Source organism: Hydra vulgaris, chromosome 12 (assembly GCF_038396675.1).
Source record: "Hydra vulgaris chromosome 12, alternate assembly HydraT2T_AEP".
In the NCBI taxonomy this organism is placed as follows: Eukaryota; Metazoa; Cnidaria; class Hydrozoa; order Anthoathecata; family Hydridae; genus Hydra; species Hydra vulgaris.
Genome location: NC_088931.1, coordinates 26,815,406 through 26,827,500, shown reverse-complemented (window position 1 = coordinate 26,827,500; position 12,095 = coordinate 26,815,406).

Sequence of the window (12,095 nt, the reverse complement as noted above, 5' to 3'; positions counted from 1 at the left end):
AATGCTGTCCATTGGAAGGCTTGGATGCAAGAAGAACGATTTCCTCTATTAAAAGAAATTGCTTTAAAACACCTATGCACTCCAGCATCGTCCGTATTTTCAAAAAGAATGTTCGCAGAATATGGTAACATCTTTGAGAAAAAAAGATCTAGATTATTACCTAAAACAGGAGAAATGCTTTTATTTATTCATCACAATGGTAGGAAAATAGATTAACTCTTTTATTTACATTTACTCATTTGAAATTAGTTATTTGTTGAAATTTTGTTTGTTATTTTCTATGTATTTTTTCTTTCTTATGTAATATAAGACTTGTTGCTTCATAAAATTTGTTAATTGGAGTTACGAGCCATCCATAAAGTAGTATGTAGACACGCATGGAGTGTGGGAATACCAAAATATCATATCCGGCCGGATACCGAATACCGGATTATCCGGCATTTTGGCCGGATAATCCGACCGGATATCATATCCGTTACATCTCTAATTTAGAATAGTTACTAAAACTTGGTAAAATTTTTTTTACATTGTACACAAATACTAGAACGGAAAAAAAAAATTCAATTTTAGTGGTTTTAAATTTTTTTGCATAATTTTGCATTTGTTTTTAAAAGTTTTTTGCCCTTACTATTTATAGAGTGCTACTTTTTCTTGTCAAAAGACTAAAATATATACACTTTTTCAATTTTTTAAAGTTGTACTAAAATTTATTATAGGAATTTTACATATCAATTTATTAATATGGGTATGTAGAAGTTTAATACTTCAAATTTAGGAACTCGACGAAGGTTTTCTTTTTCTAAAGTTGCAAATAATTTGCATTCTTTATGTGGCCAGTCTGATATCGCTATGTTTAAAAGCATACTGTCTACTAAACGTTTTACTACATCTCAAAAAATGTTGTTTTTCTGGATAAGGAATTATGAAGGTTTTGATTCAGGAAGATAGGATATGAGAAAGCAGTAGTTTGATTGTGTACATATTATTTGAAGTTGTGTTTAAATAAAATAAATAGGTGATTTAGATAAGTTTGACAATAGTTCTTTTCAATTTTTTCCTCCAACATTATTTTTCAAGTAAAAAGTTTGGAGCTACCATGGCGTCAGGACCTATACCATATGAGTCAACTTCTGTAAAATTGAAGAAACTACATGGCATAGCATTTGATAAAGACTGGTTTCAAAAAAACCAGTCTTTATCAAATGCTATGCCATTTCTTTATCAGTCTTTATCAAATGCTATGCCATTTTTTGAAAGTTTTCGTCGTGGTCACCACGACGAAAACTTTCAAAACTTTCAAATTTCTTTTTACCATATACCATATATATAACATATATATAGCATCTATATACCATATATACATCTAACTATGTTGGAAGTCGACTACCAGTTATTTAGTTTTTTTTTATGTTTAGCCTTAAATTTGTGTTTTGCTCAAAATTCTTATATTTTAATAGGAAATTCAATAGGATCAGTAGCGTACATGTTCTAAATGTTAATATTTATTTCTGTAATTTTTCCTTTAAATGTTGTTGAATACTATTGTTTTCATCGCTTGCAGATATAACCTTTTTTAGAATTGAACCTTTTTTACTCCAACAATGCCATTTTTGAAGTTGCTCAGTACATGAAAGTGATAATATTTTTTCCTTCATCTTATGAAAGTGTTTTAGAAATAACAATAATGCAAGAACACGGCAACAAAGCCCACTCACACCAACTGGACATTTAGAATAGGATTTCTGTGGAATGTTATTTTTAAATAACATTACATAACAGCAGGACGAATTTGTTTTCCGTTATATTTTTTTATAAGTCCTCTTACAAACAACGTATTAGGTGAACTAAAATTCGTTAAAGCTTTAACACTCACCATTTTTTGCTCGTCAAAATAGAATATCTTTTTTGTTATTGTCCTAAACTGCCATCTCTTTTATTAAAAGCATAATTTTTAAATATAAATGGAGTTATAGAAGGGTACAACGAATCGTCATTATTCCAAGGAGAAATTTAAGGTGGGATGTTTGAAGGATTTAAGAAAGTTACGAACACAAAACGTCTTTCTGTTTTCTTTATAGTTAATGAGTTAGGAAAGGATAGAGTTTTAATTTATTTATTCTGATACATAACTCATGTAAAGTGTCACTTGTAGATAAACCATAGTCAGTTACCCATTTTATAAAATTGTTCTTTTTTAATTTGAAGTATCATCCATTGTTTTTTATTTAAAAAAAGATAGAGTTTATTTAATAATTTGCTTTATATTTGGTCTGATTCATTTATCCCCTATAGAGATGGCATTGAAGTCTCATACGCTAAAACCACGCCTTGAAAGTCTCTAATATAATAAATAGATTAAAAATAAATAAAAAAACTTTAATAAAACAAGATTTTATAGTCTAATAAGAATTAATAAAAGAAAATCCCAAAAATCCAAACTGATATAAGAATTTTTTTTTTTTAAATTTTTATTTTTCTGTTAAAAATACAAAAATATGCTTAATAAGCCACTGATCTCAAAATAATAACTGGATAGCCCATTCGGAAAAATTTTTAAGCCAGTTTTGGCCTACCAAGATGGCGGCGTAGTTTGCCATCAGCTATTAGAAGTAACGTATGAAAAATCAAAAAACCTTGAGCGCAATTTTAAAAACAAATACATTTTTTTTTTTAAAACACATAATTTTTAAAAATAAAAGTAGGTATGTATATATATACATTTATGTATGTATGTATATATATATATATATATATATATATATATATATATATATATATTATATATATATATATATATATATATATATATATATATATATTTATAACATTTATTTTCATATATAAATGCACCAAAATGAAATACTGATGATAAAATAGTTAGTGAGTGCATCCTAAATCACATAAAAAACCAATTTAAAAAAAATTAATATATTGTATGTCCTCCTCTGGCATCTATGAGCGCTTTTACACGTCTTGGCATTCCACGAATAAATTGATCTGCAAGTTTCTTGAGACGCTCATCATGATGCCAGACATGAACTAGCTTCTCAATTAACTATTAGTTGAAACTGTTTTATTTACTTCCCTACATAACTCTCTCCACAGTTCCTCAATGGGGTTACAATCTGGGCAGTTTCCTGGCCATTTTAATGCTGGGACATTCCTTTCGTGAAGAAGTTTAGCGATGGATTTGGCCATGTGACAAGGTGGACCATCATGCATATATATGCAATTGCCATCTGGATACCATTCATCTAATTGTGCAAATAACTTTCTTTCTAATAAGTTTTTGTATTTTTCTTGGTTCATTATACCATCTACAATGTGGAGTCGCCCTTTCCAATGAATAGATATCACACTCCAGACCATAATCTTTTGTGGGTGTTTAAGAGTTTCTTGAATAGAGTCTGGATGATATGCTTCTGTTGATCTTCTCCTAACATACTGTGTCCTTTCTCCCAAAACTTCTACCACTGTCTCATCTGAGAAGCAGACTTAAGCATAGACAATACAAAGTTTCTTTTAATGGAACACCACAATTTCATAACAATCAATAAATTAATTATTATCAATACTAAACAGAATGTCGAGGTTGCTCACATTAATGCAATTATTACACTTAAAACAAAAAGCAAAAAGTTTATTCTAATAAGTAATAATAACCAGCAAACAAGGACAATATTTACTAAAACAAATATTGATATTCAATAAATACCTTTGTCTAATCATCTTCAGTCCAGTTCTGGTGATCTTTCGCCCAAGCTAGTCGCTTCTTGTACATTGCCGGTGTAAGCTTTGGTATTTTCTGTGGCCTGTAGGCCTTGTATCCGTGTTCCACTAGGCATCTTCTCACAGTTCTACTACTGACTTCAACTCCGGCTTTCCTCCATTCAACACGGCATTGGTTCTGTTATTTTTAACTCAAAATCAAGAAAAAGTGAAGTTTTTATGAATGTCCTAATTTAATGGCCAACACATACAGTGTTGGCCATTAAATTAGGTTAAATAAAATTTATATTAAGTATGATAGGCAGCTTAGTATTTGTTTAATATAAATCAGTCTTTAAAAATTTGTTGTAAATAGATACTGGTAATGTACATTTGCTGCATGAACTATTGAGCTCTGTATATATATATATATATATATATATATATATATATATATATATATATATATATATATATATATATATATATATATATATATATATATATATATATATATATATATATATATATATATACAGTGGCGGCACAAAGTAAGGACAAATACAGCAGAAATTAAATCACTGCAACTTTTGTCCAAATAATTACCAGATGAAAGCATCATAGCTACATTTATTGATCTCTGTTGTGTTGACACGTCAATATCTTTGCACTTCCTGTTTACCTTAGCAACAAGCACATGTTTTTTTAGATAAATTAATATAACACATTTGAAAAGTTGTTTATCATATTTTAAGCATAGGAAACAAGACAGTAGAGGTAAGTGATGTGCCTTCATTGTAATATTAATGTCATCATTATTAATTGATAGAAAATATGTGTTCATTGTATTACCAATCACATATTGAGTCAGTATATACCATTTAAGGTCATCTAAAGCCCGATATGGTTACTGAGAACCAGCAGTCAAGGGTAACTATTGAATTTTAAGGTATTCTCCACCAAGTTTTTTTACTTTAGCCAATTTTTTTGTGTTTTATTAGCATCTGCTTTCATTTTGACAGCTTCACTATCAGTATTAATATTATTTTGTCTGTTTTAGTTTAATTTGATAATCTAATGTCAGTATTTTTTGTTGTAAAAAAAATGGTAAAATATCGTCGCTTGTCCCAGGAAGAGCGCTTCCGTGCTGTTTTCATGGCAGAAAATGGTGAAAATTATAGTAAAATTGCAACAATTCTTGGTTCTACTGTAAGCGGCATCAGGAAAATTGTTAAGAAATATCAAAATTCAGGTTCTACAGCAGACAAGGCACGTTCCGGAAGGCCAAAGAAGACGACGGCGCATACCAATTGGGTGCTGGCCCGCATGTCACTTCACGATCGTCGCCTGACTGCACCACAACTAAGCCGGAGACTGTCGGAGGAACATGGAGTTAATTTGGCCTCCAGAACTGTGCGGAAGAGACTACAAAAAGCCGGATTAAGAGGGTGTGTGGCAGCAAAGAAACCATTGCTCTCTGCCGCCAATGACCGGCGACGGTTGGTCTTTGCCAGGGAGCACAAAGACTGGACTATCGAGGACTGGAAAAACGTTATTTTTTTCGATGAAAGTTTATTTCAAATATTCCGTGGGGCAAAGAGACTGATTGTTAGAAGAAGAGTTGGTGAAAAGTTTAAAAAAGACTGCATTGCACCAACTGTGAAACATGGCGGTGGTAGTGTTATGATTTGGGGGTGCATGTCTGGACACGGGGTAGGGCAGTTGTATCGGTGCATTGGGTCCATGAACCAAGGCCAATACATTGGGGTGCTTCAGGACTCAATGCTACCATCTGCTGATACTCTGTTTGGACAAGGAAATCGGTTTATCTTCCAGCATGACAATGCGCCATGTCATAAAGCAAAGAAGGTAACCGATTTCCTTCGTCAAAATGGAGTGGACGTGCTCGACTGGCCTGACATGAACCCCATCAAGAATTTAATATAGTGTCATGTCTAAGAGCATTGACGGAAAGAAACCATCCAATTTGAATGAACTGTGGGTATTGTTAAGGCGCGTGGAACAATATCCCACAGACAACAATCGATGGTCTTTTTGCCTCAATGCCTAGCCGTATGAGGTGTGTGATTAAAGCTCGTGGATACCATACCAAACATTAATAAAACAATGTTTATTTTACATATGTGTTCACTCTGTATGTAGTGTTCAATAATTTAGATAAGAAAACATACATCTCCTAAAATCTCTTTCGTTAGAACCTCTTAAATGTAAAAAATGCTAGATTCTGTCGGATTTGTCCTTACTTTGTGCCGCCACTGTATATATATATATATATATATATATATATATATATATATATATATATATATATATATATATATATATATATATATATATATATGTATATATATATATATATGTATATATATATATATATATATTTATCTATGTATGTATGTATGTATGTATGTATGTATGTATGTATGTATGTATGTATGTATGTATGTATGTATGTATGTATGAATGTATGTATGTATTTATGTATGTATGTATGTATGTATGTATGTATGTATGTATGTATGTATGTATGTATGTATGTATGTATGTATGTATATTATATATATGCATATATAACTCCTCATAACTCGTAACCTTAAAGTGTCTGAGCAAATACTGGAAGTTCAATTTTTTAAAGGTTTGAGTTATCAGAAATTTATTGTATATATATGGTTTAATAAAAATAAATGCTTTCAATGTTTTTTGAATAAGACAAATTTAGTCAACTGATTCAAAGAAGTAACTAACAAATTGACTGATAAACTTTTTTTCAGTCAATTTGTTAGTTACTTCTTTGCCTAGGTGATGAAAGTGTATTTTTGAGCAATTTTCTGAAATAACTTTAATCAGTGAAAATAAATGATTATCAGTTATAGCTGAATCAAACATATGATGAGTTAGCTCAGGGAATAATTTTGATAAATCAACTGATCTCAAAACAACACTTTTGATTGGTTTAACCAAACCTCTTCTATAGATTTTATTTTTAATAAAATGTAATAAATTTCACCCACCTGTGAAATGAAAACTTTTCTTTTGATTGTGATCACTGTTTTTTGATCCAGAACTAGTTTTGCATCCAAAGATGCTGCATAGTGATAATACAATATAAACACCTGAATATTTAATAGTGCTGTAATACACACCGATCTCAAAATCTTAATATTTTGAGATCAGTGGTTGTAATATAATTGCGTTAAAGTAATTTTTTATTGTAATATTGACTAAATAATCTAATAAAAAATACATTATTAAAAAATATATTTTTACATAGTATGTAAAGATGTAACATACATATGTTACATCTTTACATACTATGTATGTGTTAAACTGTCAATAATTATCCTTCAAACTTTGAGGAATAATTGTTCACAGTTGAGTTTGACAATGACTTTGAATCTAAGTCATTGAGAGATTATTTTTTACTTTGGAATATAACTATTGTTTTATATTTTTACTAATTAATGAGTCTAGAAAGTTAATGTAAATAATAAAATGTCTTTTATAATCCTAATTAAATCCTTTTATTATCCTTTTATATAAATCTTATAAAAAGTTTGTAAATTTTATAGAAATCCTTTTATAATCCGAGCAGCCGTGGCGCAGTGGTAGCGCACTTGCCTCAGAAACGTAAAATCCGTGGTTCAAACCCCACCTCTGGGCAAGTTTTGCGACATCGGTTGGGAAAGAGGCGTAAACTTCCTATTAAATGCTCTTCCGCGGCGCTCTGTGATAAGACCGTAAGGACTTCTTGGGGTACCTAAAAATTAAAATTAAAATTAAAAATAAAAAAATAAAAATTCTAGAAGGAATCTCTGAGTTGTGTGTACTCATACAGCATTTTTACAATAGTGTTTCTACCTACAAAACTCATGATTATAAAATTCTTTAAAGATTGTAGGTAGAAAACGTTGCTGCTTACCATACAGTTGTGTTATTAACCTTTTAGCACACAGCTTTGGGTAATTAAGAACTAAAAGGTACATAAGCTGTAAACTGCATTTAAAAAGCGTATACTAGCTGAATATTTTAATAATTAGAAATCAAATAACCTTATTTCGCTGTGTTATTTTCCTTAAAAATAGTTTACTTTTTTTATTTGGTCAGAATTTTTGTACGATTCAAACCGCTAACAGTTCAAATCGGCGCCATCTTGGTAGGCCAAAACTGGCCACTTTTTTTACGAAAAACAATAGAATACGCTATCCAGTTATTATTTTGAGATCAGTGAAGTCAAGCAAATACATTTTAACAACATTTTTTAAAGAATTTATTGAGGTTATATTTTTCATATTTTCATCAAGAACTGTACTCCATAAAAACAATTTGTTTTTTTAAGATTAGACTTAGGTAAAATAAAGTCGTAAACGGAGCATCTTGTTAAGTATTTATGGTTAATTTTTGAAAAGCGATTATTAAAAGTTTCTGGAAGCATGTCATTTTGATATTTAAACATAAATAATAAATTTTGGAAGAGGTTTAATTCATAGACATTAAGTGCTTTTATTTCTTGGAGTAACGGCTTAGCGTGAGCGTATTTATGCACGTTACATATAATTCTACATGCTTGTTTTTGTTTGATTTTTTTTTTTAAAGATGAAGCGCGAGTATTTGTCCGAGCAATATTACAATAGCTAATGTAACTGTTGATGAATGAGTAATAAATATCTTTTAAACATTTTTTACTTAGTAGGTGTTTTATTTTATGCATAATGCCTATTGTTTTAGAAATTTTATTTTCAATGAGCACAATATGATTTTTCCAATCGAGATGTTCATCATATATTACTTCTAAGACTTTCCTTGATACGACTCTTTTTACTATAAAGTTACTTATGTTTTTCACTCCGTATGTTTCTAGTTTGTGAAGAAGAATTTCATGAGCAACAGTGTCAAAAGCTTTTGACTAGTCAATAAACAAGTCAAGAGCATAATTTTTGTTACCGAACCCATCTAGCATTTGTCTGACTAAATCAGTTATTGCATGATGAGCCGAATGCCCTTTTCTAAAACAGTTTATTAAATAAGATATTATGTTTTTCAAGATAACTATATAGTCTGTTATACATAATGCGCTCAAGCAGCTTTGAAAAACAGGAGAGAATGGATATTGGTCTGTAGTTAGATGGTATAGAATCATCACTATTTTTGTATACAGGAACTACTATTGCTATTTTTAATTAACCAGGAAAAACATCAGTTGTTAATGATAAATTAATGATTAAATACAGAGGTAATGCAATAACAGCTTTTAGAACATTAATATCGTCAAATCTTGCACTCTTGTTTGTTTTTAGTGCATTAAAAAAAATTCGAAGTTCATTTACTGATAATTCAGACTCATGCATTACAGAAAGAGTTTTTTTAAATAGGATTGGAATTTTTTTTTTCCGGTGTTATATCTGCTGCTAAGTTTGTCCCTATATTAATAAAGAGTTTATTTGAATTTTCAGCAATTTTTTTCTTATAAAATCTTAATTTATATTAGTTTTCAACCTCTTTTGGTTTTTATTGATTGTTTTTTTCCTATTACTTCTTTAATAACTTCCCATGTTTTACTACTATTTCCTATTGAATGTTCTAAGAGATTAGAATAGAAATTTAAAAAAAAATTTTTTTTAATCGTTCAAAACAATTTTTATATTTTTGTGTTTAATTTCATTGCTATAAGTTTTGCTTTTTAGGATTTTTTAAGTCCATTTGTCATCCACGGGTTATTAAAGGTTTTAGAATAAGTAGTTTCTTCAAGTTTTGGAAAATTTCACATTGTTTAGAAAACAATCGTATAAGCAAGTCATATGCATCATTTGCATCACTGTACTTAGTTAAAAATCCCGAATCAATTTTCGCTAACAATTCACGAAATTTGTAAATCGATTGACTGTTTATTTGCCTTACGCATGTTGTAATAGAATTGATTGTGTCAGAAATTACAGAGTAAGTTATAAGAAAATTTGGAAAGTGATCGCTAGCAACAGTTTTTAAGATGCCACTTTCCACTTGAGAAACCGTGTAATTGTTAGTAATAATATTATCTATAATTGAAGAAGTATTGTGCGTTACTCGCGTTGGTTTGTTTATTATAGGTATTACGCTATTCTGAAGAAGAGTATTTACAAACCGTTTAGCGTAGTAATTATTATTTATTTTTTGAATCCCTATGTTAAAATCACCTGTTAAATAAACGTGTTTTTAATGACTTTTGATAAAATATCCTTTAGGTGGTTTTCAAATCCATTAAAATTACCATTAGGTGGTCTGTAAAATTACCATTAGGTGGTCTGTAAAATTACCATTAAGTGGTCTGTAAAGAGCAGTTATAAAAATATTTTTGGTTGATCATTTCGTTTGTTAATGACTCGCAATCTGCGTCATTAATACTGAGGTTTTTTGATTGTTTAAAAGTAAAAGAATTAGGAATAAAAATACATACGCCTCCACAAATGCCATTTTTCCTATCAAATTATTTTATCAAATAACTCATCATGGAAATTTAAACTTAGCATCGTCTACATCTTTAACTAATACCATTACCTTGCGTTGTCATTAAATTTTTGTTCAAAATTTGTCTAGTCTTTCATTGATTATGTTTGTGTTTGCACTTAATATTTCGATAACAATTTTTTCTTGTTCTTTAATATTGCTGTTTCTTTTTCATAATACTGCTGTTTCTTTTTTATATTCTATAAACATTGCTGTAGTCTCTTTTTTATAATCTGAAAACATTTCCTTGAATATTTTTTGAATCTCAACGTAAATGCCATATTTATCAACTCTCCTTTTTTTTATGTATATTTTTGTAATATATATATATACATATATATATATATATATACATATATATATATATATATATATATATATATATATATATATATATATATATATATATATATATATATATATATATATATATATATATATATATATATATAAATACATATGTAATCAATAAATGAAAGTTTATAGACATATTTGTAACCATTAAACCTGTCGAGATATTTTTTTAACAATTTTATATCATTAGGGGCTTTACCTATATATAAAAAAAGGAAAGAGTACAAATTCAAAATAACAATAACAAAAAAGATTAAAAATAAGATAAAAATATTTAGCATTAAAGTAATACTATCAAAAATTCAAAACTAACAAAAAGCATAACAAAAATACAGTTAAAAAAAAGCTTTAAAAAATATAAAAAATTTTATATTGTTACGTGCATAAAAACATACGTATACACATATACAGATGTATAGATATGCGTACACAGTTTAGACAGAAATACACATAAGCGCCATACAGAAATACACATACATTTACATAGAAATGTATACATACACATATAGATATATACTTTTAAAAATATATACAATTTTAAAAATGTGTGACTAACATTAAACAAACTAAAAGGAAAAAATAATAACGAGACAGGACAATACAAACATTGAACAAAAACATAATAATATAAGCGCAATAATGTCTGAAAAAATAAAACAACAAACGATATAAACAAAAATACACAGTTAAACAAACTTTAAAAAATACAGGACAATTATAACAGCTTACAAAATTTTATGACAATATAAACAATGTATAAAAGCAATTTTAAAGAATTAATTAACTAAAAAAGTTCTTTTTCGTTCTTTTTTCGCTGTAAAGTTCGCTATAAAAACTTTATTTAATATTTTTGTAAGTTTTGTATTAAACTTTTTCTTTTGTTTCTAATTTTTATTTTTTTTTTACTGTTTTTTTTTCTCTTCAGTTAGTTTATTTATTTAAATTGTTTGCATTTTTTTACTTTGTTTATTGCTGTTGTTTGTTTTTTCTTCTATTTTAAAAATGTTTTTTTTGATTTTCTCTTTCTCTTTCATTTATCTAATTTTCCTCTTTCACTGTCAAAAAATACCTCCACCATTTGCGTTGTCAGTGCAAAACCTTTCTTAAAATATATTATATATTATATATATATATATATATATATATATATATATATATATATATATATATATATATATATATATATATATATATATATATATATATATATAAATAGTTATTTACAAATTTCAAGTAAAATTATGAGTAATTTTTAAATATTAACACTTTTAAATATTAAATAAAAAAAACACATTCTTTTTGCTGGGCGATTAAAAAAAAAAGTACCATTTTTACTTTTAAAAAACCTTATAATATATCTGCCTCGATATAATATCTGCCTCGATATCAAATATAAATTAAAAAGACACGTCATTTTAGCGTTGAATAATCAACGTTAGTTTATCGACTACAAATCAACGTTGAAGTAACGTGGAAAATTTCGACGTTAAACTTTCTACATCACTAAAACATTGAAACGACGTCGTATTGTT